At 40.5% G+C, this 12,461-nt stretch overlaps 1 long non-coding RNA gene across 1 annotated transcript; it reads right to left on the bottom strand.

Moving 5' to 3' along the window:
• Positions 1–745: 745 nt before the first annotated feature.
• Positions 746–8,450, bottom strand: LOC111817012. Its single transcript, XR_002821304.1, has 2 exons — positions 8,365–8,450; positions 746–2,444 (listed from the first exon to the last, which is right to left on the bottom strand). It is a non-coding gene; the product is annotated as an uncharacterized LOC111817012 (long non-coding RNA).
• Between the last annotated feature and the right edge of the window lie 4,011 nt (positions 8,451–12,461).

A 12,461-nucleotide genomic window follows, 5' to 3' on the forward strand; every position in this document is an offset into this window, starting at 1 on the left:
CAAGCAGTGCCCGTGCCACCCCCGGGTGCTCCCAGTGCTGGGGAGGCTGAGAAAGGAGGATCACTGTGAGTCCAAGCTGTGTAGTGAGATCTTGTACCAAATACAAAAAAAAAAAAAGACAGAAAGAAAGAAAGAAAGAAAGAAAGAAAGAAAGAAAGAAAGAAATAAATTTAGGATTGATAATCAAAACCATATTTATTTATCAAGCTCTGAAATGGATACATCTAGATATTTTTTCTTCTCTTTTTAAAAAAAATCTTCTATTTATTTGGTACAGGGGCTTGCTATGTAGCTCATACTCATAGTGATTCTCCTGTCTCAGACTCCCCAGCACTGGAATTACAGGTGTGTGCCACCGCTCCAGGTTTCAGGGCTGGCATGGCATGTAATACCAGGGATCAAACCCAGGTCCTTGTACTTGCCAGGCAAGTGCTTAGACTGCTGAGCTATCTCCCCAGCCCTAGATATTTTTTTCTTGTTGTGATCTGTTCAGATTGAGAAGGAAAATTAGAATTAAATATGAAAAGTTAGAAATAAATATGAACACAGTAAGACAATGTTAATAATTTGCATCGGTTTTTCACTGATAAGTCATAAGCCATAGGTCAATTCCTTATTGCTTTTGATTCTTAGATAATTAGAGGATCTTTGGTAGACAAAGTCTATAGCAAAAGTACAAAGGCTTTGAATTGTTTTCTAAGAAGAGAGCTTTTAAAAACTTGAGAAGTTATTCTTTCAAAGATGATTTTTTTTAAGCTAGCACATCGATAATCAGTGGATGCCTAGGGAATGAGAAATTGGTTCACGCGTGATGGTTGGTGGCACCTCAGCCATTGCCTTGTCCTCAAGGAGCGCTTAGCCCTGACACCAGCTCTCTATGCTCGGCCTGGGGGTATTGAACTTGGCCTGAGAGTATCATCGCTGTTCATACCCTGCAGGTCACTGGTAGCTGAATGATTAAGGATCGGCTGAGTCTCCCCACTTCCAAGATTCTGTCACGAACTTGAGTGGTTTGGAGAGAGATTAAGTAATTTGGAAAACTGCAAACTCTTTATTGAGATTGATCAGATTAGACTCTAAACAAAAACACCTTTAAAAGAAAAGATTCACAACAAGTGAGTTTTCAGAATGGTTTCTTGTAGAAAAATCGCATAGCTAAATGTGCAACTAATCTTAATTTCTTGTTTGAGAAATCTACCAATGAAACATAGAGACTCTTAACTTGTATTCACCTCCCCATAGCTGCAGCCAGTTAATATTATCAAAGTCAATACTGTCCAACAAAAGGGGCTGTCAGGTACTCAGAGGCTTGCAGCAAAGAAAGTTTCTGTTGGGAGTGACATTTCATTTGCTTGGGTGACATTTAATTGGGTTGGGCACAACTGAAATGCATCTCTTCTGTTCATTGAGCACACTGAGCCATTTAACTGGTGACTTCGACATGGTTTTATGGTTTATCAGGTTCCGAAGATAACACAATTTCGAAGGTTGAAAAATCTCACTTAAATGCAACCAGAAAGATTTTTAAACACTCAACGAAGTCAGTGGTGCTTCCTCAGTATTTCCCAGGCTCTATAAGTTATTGTGTACTATGTAAAACATTATCCTGCACCCAGCCGGTTCCTGTGAAGAAAATGGATTATCTTAATCCACCTTTTCTGTTTTTGAATACAAACACCATGAGGATAATGCTTTTAGACATTTTTAGCCAGTGTTGTTTCAGTTCCAGAACAATGCCTAGTGTACACTAGACATTCAGGGACGATTAAATGAATGTGGAGTTGGAACGTGTCACTTAGTACACGTCCAGGAGATTGTTGAGGTAATAGTTAACAGGGGACTTTTCAAGTCCATAAATGCTTGTAATACATAATCATTGTTGATCTTGAGGAATTGACACGGGTAGATGGTGTATCTTTTTTTTTTAATTTCCCCTTTCTGCCCCTGCATGCTTCTCCCCCTTTTCCCAAATCAATTCCCATCCCCACAAAGACTATCTCCTTGTTTCTTATTTTGTTCTTTAAATCAGTAAAAAAGGCTACTGTTGAAGACAACAAAAAATAGAAAAAACAACAAATTGGCAAAGTTGTAGGGGGAAAAGGAACCGGTAGCATTGCTGTGGGAATATTAACTGGTACAACCACGATGGAAGTCAGTATGGAGCATCCTCAAAAAGCAAAAATAGAAATGCTGTTGGATCCAGCTGCCCTTCTTCTAAACATCTTCGTGAAGCAGCTGAAGTCACCGTATTACAGGGACATGAGCAGATTGTGTAGAGCAGCACGGTTCTCAGTTGTGGCATTTGGCAGCAGTGTGCAAGTCCATCCACAGAGGTGCGGATGCAGGGGAGGTGGTGTGGTGTGCATCCAGAAGGGTACAGAGCTCAGCTGAGAAGGACACATTCATGTCCTCTGTAAGAAATGGAGGATCCTGGGACCTTAATGCTGAGGGAAATAAATCAGACACAGGAGGTTCAATAGGAAACATGGGAAGTCCAAGTGATAAATACGTCCTCAATCAACTCTTTAAAAGCATCAGTCTGTCCTCAGATTCCCAGAACCAGTTCAGTGATTTATAAACACAAAACAGAAAGAGTTCTGACTGCTTTTCTCCCTGAGCCAGAGAAGACTCAATTTAGAAGGCACGTTAGGAGCCTGCCTTCACCCCGAAGCACGTGTTTCTCTAGGTGCTGCAGTCTGTTCTTCTGAGACTAACTCACATTTCCTTTCCCACTCTTCATTTCTTTAAAATTATGGGACATATTTCTGATAGATATTTTAGCACCTGTGTCTGCCAATCTCATTATCTTTATTTATTTATTCATTTTAGTATTTGCACTGACTGTTTTTCTGCTGATTCTGTGTCACATTTTACAGTACTTGTAAGTATGAACTGTCCATTGCAGACTGTACATTGCTAAGTGTTTGGGTTTTGTTGCTTTCTGTCTTAGCTATTTTTCTCATCATTGAAACACAATATCTGACACCCACAAGTTAAAAGAAGAAATGACAATTAATTAACTCTAATTAATTATTATTATTTTTTGACACAGGGTCTTGCTGTGTAGTACAGGCAGATCCTGAGCTCATGATATAGCCCAGGCTTAGCTCAAACTTGTGGCAGTCCTCCTACTTCAGCCTCCCAAGTGCTGAGATGACAGGCTTGAGCCACCACTCCTGGTGGAAAGGATTATTTTAGATCACGTTTGTAGAGGGTCTAGTCCATAGCTCCTGGCTCTAAGGCAGAGTGGCCTGGCAGAGAGGAGTGGTAGAGGGCAGCTGTCTGTGACAGGGCAGCAGTGTGAAGAATGCGAGCTTTCCTCTCCCTTTGTATTCCATGCAGGCTACATGCTTATTGGCCCATACCATCCACACCCAGGGTGGGGCGACCCTCTCCATAGCCCCATTCAACTGCACCAAGAGGATGCTGCACGATTCAGTGGACTAAGCTGTCATCACACATCCTTCATCCAGCCACTTCCCAAGAGCCCTGTCTGTGAGCACGTGGGACTTTGGGGACAGCTCAGTAAAGCCACAGCACCTTCTTTTAAGGAATTTTTGATCTTTTTTAAAATTTTCTATAACCTAGTTGAGTTTTTGTGGAGTTATTTGCTTTTTCTGAGGCTTATTCCAAGGTTTAGTGAGGTAAGCCTACAGTAATCTTTATTTAGGGCTAGTCTAACCCCACAGCTAAGGTAGGTTGGAAATTTAGCCTTCTATGATTCTTCAAGCACACTGTGTTCTCTACTGCCTCTGGACTTGACATGATCTGACCTCTCTGATTCTCAACTGCTTTCTCTTGGTATATCCCTATATTATTCTTTGAACTTGTCCTTTTCAAATTAAATGTATAATTACAGATTTAATGACTATCATTCTTGCTAGGCTGTAAACTCCATGACAACACGGAAAATTGACAATTGGTCGTTTTACTCCAAACAAATCAGATGTATTTTAGGACTAATGCAGAGATAATTTTCCTAATGAGGACTTGGTCAATGAAAGGCAAGCCATTTGGGCACTGATACACATACTAAGCTGAAGGCATCAAAAATACCATTTATTTGCTCAGCCAATTCCCAACCTCCACGCACTGCCTTCTGGGATGTCTGCACCTCAGACCCCACTAAGTGAGCATGGCTCTGTTTGCTCTCACCTCCCTGGCCTGGACAGGCATGGACAAATGACACAAGAGAAGCCAAATGTATTCTTTACTTAAGGGTGCTGGCTGGGCTGGGGGGCATCTTCTTTGAAGCAAAGCTATCATTACAGTGTGACTAAAACTGTGGGCAAGGGCCTGATAGAAACCCTGGCTGTCTGGCAGAACGTGAACCCAAAGCGCACATTGGATCAGTGTATTGTTGGTACCGATGAGGCTTGCACAGGCTAGGAGCTGGGTACTGCAAAGGCATATAGACCAAATACATGAGCAGAAAGAAGGAGGGACACCGGTGGGTTTGGGTGGTATGATGTAGGTCTTGGCATAAGGTGCCATGTCCACAGAAGAGTTCACGGGGGAATTTAGACCATGAGGTGACTGATAACATTAGTTTCCTAGGGCTGTAATAACAAGTTACCACAACTTCATGACTTAGAGCAATACAGGTGTATTTCCTCAGAGCTTTAGAGGTCAGAAGACCAGAGTCTTGGTGTTGGCAGCTCTGGTTACTTCCGAAAGCTCCCTCCTGGCTCTGTGTCTCTCACCCAAATGTCAGGCACAGGACACGTAAGTTTTAAGTGCAATTTCTGGGAGGTATGAGCTCAGTAAAGCACAACATAATAGTAAAGACATTAGCAAGCTGATTGCTCTTGGTCTAGTTAATAGTTTGCCCAGAAGTTCTAAGAAGTTCTTTCATTTTCCTCCTGCATATGCTCTATGAATAACTTGTTTCCAAGTTAATAATTCTAGTTTTGCCCTTTGCTCCAATTCCAAATACAGAAAAAAACACGCATGGCTCTTCAATTTGCCTTGCCTTGGCCTATTCCAAACAAACTGGAAATAGTTTGATTCAGCTTCAATAATTTTCCCTATGTTTCTTCTAGGTGTCTTTGACATTTGATTATTTTATTTAAAAACTAGATATTTTACTATAGATTGAACACATATATCACAAATATCATCAATTCCTCTTTCTGAGCAGACAGACAACTTTTCTGAACACTGAACTTTTTATTCCATTTTTAGATTTCTTAAGCAGTGATGTCCCACTTTTAAAGATATTAAAATATGCTCTAACACGTTGAGAAACATATGTCCTGTCATTCCAAATCTGGTCTTTTTTCCCTACTCTTCACCAAAAATAAGGGGGAAAAATTGATGGAACCAAACAGCTTGATTTTCCTCTGAACGAATAATTTAGTGCAGATCAGACCTGGCCAGGGGCGATCATTTCAAGGAAGAGATGATGGGTCAGAGGCTGGACTGAAGGGGCGGAAATCACTTCCTCCAGAATTTAATGACATTTTTGTGCCCTTCTGTATCCAAATAGCGTGCAATGTGCTATGCCATCTCTGTTCAGATAGCAGACAGATCTCTGCCCTTTAAGAGCAAACATGTCTCCTCAGCTGCAAGCGATGGCTTACGTAAGTGTGGGGCTTGATGCATCAAGCCTTTGGAGCCAGTCTGTGCAGAATGTAACTCTGGCTGGTGGCTGGAAAGGTTCTGCTTGTCCTTGGAAAATGACCAGTTATCCTGTGATAAGGCGTAAAGAAACAGCACTCTGACAACTCACCTGGAGGTTAACTACTCCACTAAGTGCCACATTCCATTGGTTCTTCGTTGTCATTTCTGGCTTGAAGCCAAGGGAAGACAGAGACCTTGAAATTGGAGAGGCGATCAAAGGGTCACCTCCTCACCTCCAGCCTGTTCATGAGAAAGGCACCAAAGAATGGGCACTTCAGAGAAACCCTTGCACAGTGCTTGCATCTTTTTGATATTTTCTCTAGATACTTCAGAATGCTTTTGGAAAATGGATTTAATCTATTCCAAAGGTCAGCACAACAATGGCTTCTGCTGTCTTGCTATGTCCATGCTTGGTCAGGCTTTAAAACTTCAATCTTTGTGCGGTTCTTTGATATCTACTTTACCAGCAGTGAATGAAAATTGCCGCTGTTCAAGGCTGCAGATGAAACAGAACAGACTTTTTCTCTGCATGTATTAGGTTGAGAAGAAATAGAGTTCCTACATTTTCAGGATCTAAAGTCTGTTCTGTTGGTTAACAAATATAAATCAACTCAGGGGGACAATGGAAAAGAGTATTTGGGATCAACAATGCTATTGATAATCTGGGACATGTGGTTTCATCCAAAGGCTTGGCTTAATTCACATTCACTGAGTGCTAAATGCCATCCTGTGTAAGTCTGAAGCCCTCGCTGAAGTGGGTTGCTACTATGTGTTATTTTTTGCCTTCTGTCTCATTGGCCTCTGCATGATGCTAAGTGTATATAATAAAAGGTAGCTTTCAGAGATGCCATGTCTCCTTAGCCAGCCATTAACAATGTGGAGACACAGTGCCTGTTTGCTAATCAAATGTAATGAGCAGGTTAAGGAAAACTGCATTCCAAGTTCACCTAAGTAGTGATCTTGCTCCTGTATCTTAAGTCACTAGGGAACGATTTGACAAGCACACAGCTTAGGTATTCAGTGATATGGATTTAGTTGGTTTCCTGGCTATCCTTCTTGGGGAAACTATGCAAACAGTGTTTTTCATTTCAAATACAGATCAGGTTTTTCAAAATCCCAATGTTATTACAAAGGCGAGAACACAAACTGAGAGATAAAGAGTTGGTGAATAGGCGTTGTCCATCAGCCTGATGAGAAAGCTAAAATCCAGTGGGGCTATGTGGGTGATCATGCTTAGTAGTGGGTCAGACAACTGGATCTGCTTTGCCTTTTGTTACAAACAGTTAACAGAGCCAGAGAAAAGCTCAGCGGTGTATCTGCCTGGCAAGCACAAGGTACTGAGTTCGATCCCCTGCACCAAGCCCCCACAAATCAAGCAAAAAACAGGAAACAGCAGCAGCAGCAACAACAGCAGTGTCAATGACAGTAATGCCCCCCTCGAAATAATCAATGTGTGCTAAGAATTTTTCACAAATGACTGCAATTAATCTTTACATTAACTGTGAGCTATGTTCATGACATTGTGCCCAGGTCTAGAGCAATGAAGCTGGGGATCAGAGAAGTTAAGAGACTTCCTTATAGTCACCAACTAAGTATTGTGACCAGGATTTGAAGCTGGGTAGTCTGAGTACATTTTCTGAATCTCTCTGACAATCATCAATTCATCAATCCTTCTTAGCCACCATGCGTGTTGGAAGTGATTAGTGTTTCCACGCAAGGCTTTTGTGATTGACTCTTTGGAAAAACACTACACAAAGGGATTTGTCCATATCAGTAATTTAATAAATGCTCTAATTTATTTTTAAATTTTATTTTAAAATATAATAGTTCAGTTGTACACATAGAAAAGTAAAGCTAGCTGATCCAACAGTTGATTATGTACTAGACATAGGTAATCTAGTGATTTGTTAGTCCTCAGATGAGAACACAGAGGATTTGCTGGCAAGCGCTGGTTAGGAAAAAGAAAAACAGCAAATAAGAGCTTGGGATGATCCAGAGAAAGGCAAAGCACACCTGGTTATTGCTAAGCTTTCACAGAGGCAGGTTTGGTCAAGAATACACCAGATGACTTCTTAGGTCTCAGAGGTGCAACTTGTCTTTTTATGACAAAAACTTTTACAGCTGAAAAACCTAACTGGTTAGTTAAATTTTTCTTCAGTCAGAGTTGCAAATACAAGTCAATTAATTAATTAATTAATTGCTTTTCTCTTTGGAGACAAAAGACAGTTTTATCTTCACAACAAACTCACTGAGAAAACTTATATGAGGTTTTGAGATCTAAGAGCACCTGCCCTGTTTGTTAAGAAATTTGAACCTCAATATTTATCCCTTGAGAATATCTTTGTATGTTAATAATCTTTGAAAATTGATTAACATAAAATTATGCTTTTTATAGGGCAGTCACAAAATGATATATATATATATTTTTTTTATAAACATTTATTTATTTATTGTGTGTGTGTGCGCGTGTGTGGCCAGCTCAGCCCACCAGGGGGCGAGGCTGGCTGGCATGTGGTGCTGGGGGATTGAACCGTGGTCCCTGTGGTTTGCTAAACTTGTTCCAAGTAGGTGCTTTAGACCACTGAGCCATCTCGCCAGCCCCACAAAATGATATTTTAATAGATAAATACAGTGTCTAATGATCAAATCAGGAAATTAGCATTTTCATTTTCTTATCATTTCTTTTGTTTCAGGACTTCAAATTCTTTATAAAACATATTGTTACAGCAATTTTAGTTTTACCTTCAGGAAGAAACAGAGTGGCACTTGGAGAAGTGAAGAGAATTGAGCTTTATCACACTGGAGGGCTCAGAGAGACCTGACCCCAAAGCGTGAGCCCCCAAATTGTACAGGAAGTTTCATTTACACTTTTTATGGGGCAGGGTGGGGGTCTTTTGTGAGTGACTGGAGCTTCATGAGTACAGGAACAAAGTGGAAATAGTAACAGGCCAGGGACAGTCTGTACTTCTGGGAAGTGGAAGGAACACTGCGGTCTGTTGACATGTTTGGGTTTTGAAACATTGTGAACAAAATTCTTCTGCAGTATAATAGTTCATTGTAAGCTGCAGTCATACCACTGTGCTGTGGAACACCAGATCGTGTTTCTTTTATATAGCCACGTTTTGGCACACACTGTCTCTTCTTCCTCTCCCTTTCCCAGCCTTTAGTAATCACTGTTCAACATTCAGGCTGATTTTGTTTTACCTTCAACATATGAAACAGAACATGTGATATTTATCTTTCTGTGTTGGCTTACTTCACTTAATATGATGTAGCTAGTTCGATCTATTTTGATGCAAATGACAAGATCCCATTCTTTGTTCTAGCCGAGTCTCATCATAATATGAATCTGCTTATCTGCCTGTATGGGCGCCGGCATCTGTATCTGTCTGTGTCTCATACCTTTCTCCTCTATTGATGGACAGCTAGGCTGATCCCATGTTTTAGCTATTGTGATGAGTCATACAATAAGCATGAGACTGCAAGCACCATTTTGATATACTAACTTCACTTTCTTTGGATATATCCAGAAGTGACATAGCTGGATCAAACGATAGATGTATTTTTAGCTTGTTGGGGGGGGGAATTCTTTGCTATTCCACCATAATGGCTTTACTAGTTTACATTCCCACCAAAAAGTGTGTGCTCCCTTTTTGCCACATGCTTGGCAGCATTTGTTTGCTTTCTTTTTGTTTTTGTCTTTTGATGATATTCATCCTAACTTGGGTGAAGTGATGTCAATTATGGTTTCAGACTGCATTTCCCTGATGGCTAAAGACCTTGCACAGTATTCTAAATTTTTGTTGGCCATTTGTATTTCTTCTTTTGAGAGATGTCTGTTGAGTTCATTATTCCATTTTTGTTGTTATTATTTATTTTTAATGTATTTGGTTATTACATAGTCTCATTATGGAGCTCAGACTTGTTATGATCTTCCTGCTTGCAGCCTCCCCAGCACTGGATTACAGGTGTGCACCACCATGCCTGGACTCAGTGGAGGCTCAGCTTGCCTGGGGGTGGGGCTGGTGCTGCATGTGGTGCTGGGGATCCAACTGTGGTCCCTGCCCTTGCCTAAGCAAGCACTTAGTCCACTGAGATGACTCTCTGGCTCTGTTGTTGTCCTTTAGGGACACAGCCTCGCTATGCAGTTTGGGTTGTCCTGAACTCAGTCTGTAGCCCAGGTTGGCCTCACACTCTTGGTGATCCTCCTGCTGTAGCCTGCCCTGTGCTGGGATTACAGGCATGCTTGTCCCCTTATCTCATCTTTAAGTGGGATTTATTTTTATTTTATTGTTGACTTGTTTAAATTCCTCATATAATCTGGACATTAATCCTTGTCAGAGGTACAGCCAGCCATTTTTTTCCTTCCGTTCTGTAGCTTGTCTCTTCACTCTGATCCACAGATTTTGGCCACCAGTCTTTCTTTTGGCTCTGAGGAAATGTCCTCCTGTGGTCTGTTACAGGCAACATGTGCTCTGTGTCAGATAACATATCTAATCAGAGAATTTATTTGTATTTTCTCATTAGCCTAATGAAAAGATAGCCTCTTCTCTGGGATATATAAGGCTGATCATTTACCCACTAATGCTTTAGTGAATTTCTTGTTCCGAAGGCTTCTAAGAAAGTTGTGGGCCGCTCAGAAAAGTGAGGTCAGAGATATCATCAGCAAGCTGAGGAGCAAGTGATTGCCTCTTGGCTTTCCAGCAACAAACTTGCTTTTCATCAGACAGGAGGCCCCGCAGCTTGTCCACAGATTCTTTCCCAGAGAATTCTGACTTGAGCTTGGCTGCCCAGTCCGGTTGCAAAGTGATTGTAAGGCAGCCTCTGTTTCCCTGGAAACAATAACTAGAAATGCAAGTCCTTATTTTTTTGAATAAGAGTTAGTGACCCCTGACATGGCATTTAAGGAAGCAATGGGACCAAATTGTTTTTATATAAAGACAATTTTCTAAAATCTATGATAGATGGTCTTCATATTTGAAAAGTTCAGGGGCAGATATTGACCTACCTCACTTATAATATTAATACTAATTTTTTTATTTTTTAAAGAGAATGATAGCAAAAAGTACATTAGAAATGATATAGAATCTCACTAAATAAAATAATAATAGGAATTCAACCGTGGATGGCATATTGCATTTTGTTGCCTTCGAGTTAGTTATTCAGATTACCAGGTATAAGCGTGTAAAATTGACCAAAAAAGTTGTAAAAAATTAAAATGGAGAAAGAAAAAAAATTTAAGCATTAATTGCTACTTTCAAAAACTCAGCAGACAGGAGGAATACAATTGTCCAAGCTGTTCTGTAAGTACACATAAATCTATATTTGCCCTTCCCTCCTCCATCCTTTTGTCCTTTCCCTTAACCCAGTTGTTCCTTCCCTTTGAACAGATTCTAATACCCAGCACTCCCGAGATCTTCTTATGTACTACTATATTGAAAGACATCTGGCCCTACAGTAGCACTAAAATCCGTGCTATTGTCACCATGCTGTGACAGTTAGGCTTCATTGTGCAGACCACACAGCTCTAGAGTTGCCTGAGGGTTGGTGGAACACATTTCTGTGTGTGTATGGGAGGTGTGAGGGCATGACCTGTAGTAACTATTCGTGGCCCTGACTCTTCCTCCTCGCATGCTGTCCTCAGCTCTGCTCTTTGGTCACCATGCCATCCCTGCCTTGATGCCTACCTGCCAATCATTAGCTAGACCCTTAAACTGTGAGCCAGATTAAAACTCTATTTTAAGCTACCGGTGCCAGATATCAGGCCCAAGCAGGAGGACAGTTGGCTAATGCACACATCCACAGGTGACAATAAGAAGGCAAATACAGAATGGCTAGGATTTCACCAAATTCAATAGACAACTCAACAGTCTAAGCACCTATTTGGCAAACACAAAGATCTGAGTTTAATCCCTGGTACTGCATGCGGTGCCAGCCCCAAAACTTGACGTGGTGGCACATGCCTGTATTCCCAGGTCTGGGGAGGCCGAGACAGAAGGATCACTATGTGTCTGAGCTGTGTAGCAAGACCATGTATCCAATAAATAAATAAATAAAAAGAAAAGTAAAAAGTGATTGCACCAAATTCATACAACTAGTAAGTGGATATGAAGCCAAGGAATATAAATAGAAGGGAACAGCTTTTAAGTATTATTTCATATTACTTATATTAACTAGAGAACTAGGTGATGCAAACAAAAAATTCCTTAATGTCAGTATCTAAAATTAACATTTCTTTAGCACTAAAATGTAAACTTTGCTGTACTTTTTCCTAAATTATCTTTAAATATAGATGTTATTTAGGAATGGTTTAAATTCATGGGAAAGTTGTAAGTGAATGCAGGTAAGGTAATGTCCCGGACACACTCTGTGCAAGGTGTTCAGTCCTCCCCAGTGATCCCATGAATCCCACCAATGTCTCAGTTTTACGAATAGACACAGCAAGGCGCATGGAATATAAAAGACTGGCCTTATGCAATCAGCATCCAAGTGGGACGGCTGGGATTCAAGCTCAGGCATTCACATTTAAGTCTCTTCATTTGTATTTGTTAGTATTGAAACCACATTTTGAAAAAAAATGCATCTCAGTTTCTGAATTCTTAAATTCAATGAAAAATAATTTTGCTTTGTATTGGTCATATCTATTGAATAAAAAATCTCCAAATTCTTTCTTCTAGAAAGTAAGATTCTGAGATTAAAAATCTTCTATAGCAACTTACATGTCTAAACACAAAAGTACAAAAATACAGTCAAACTAGTTACCTAAATGAGGCCAACTGCATCACTTTTTTCTTAAAGTCTCCCCTCTACAGTGACCCTCAAGTCTTTAAGAGACAAAA

The sequence above is a fragment of the Octodon degus genome, unplaced genomic scaffold (assembly GCF_000260255.1).
Source record: "Octodon degus isolate 3935 unplaced genomic scaffold, OctDeg1.0 scaffold00046, whole genome shotgun sequence".
Lineage (NCBI taxonomy): Eukaryota > Metazoa > Chordata > Mammalia > Rodentia > Octodontidae > Octodon > Octodon degus.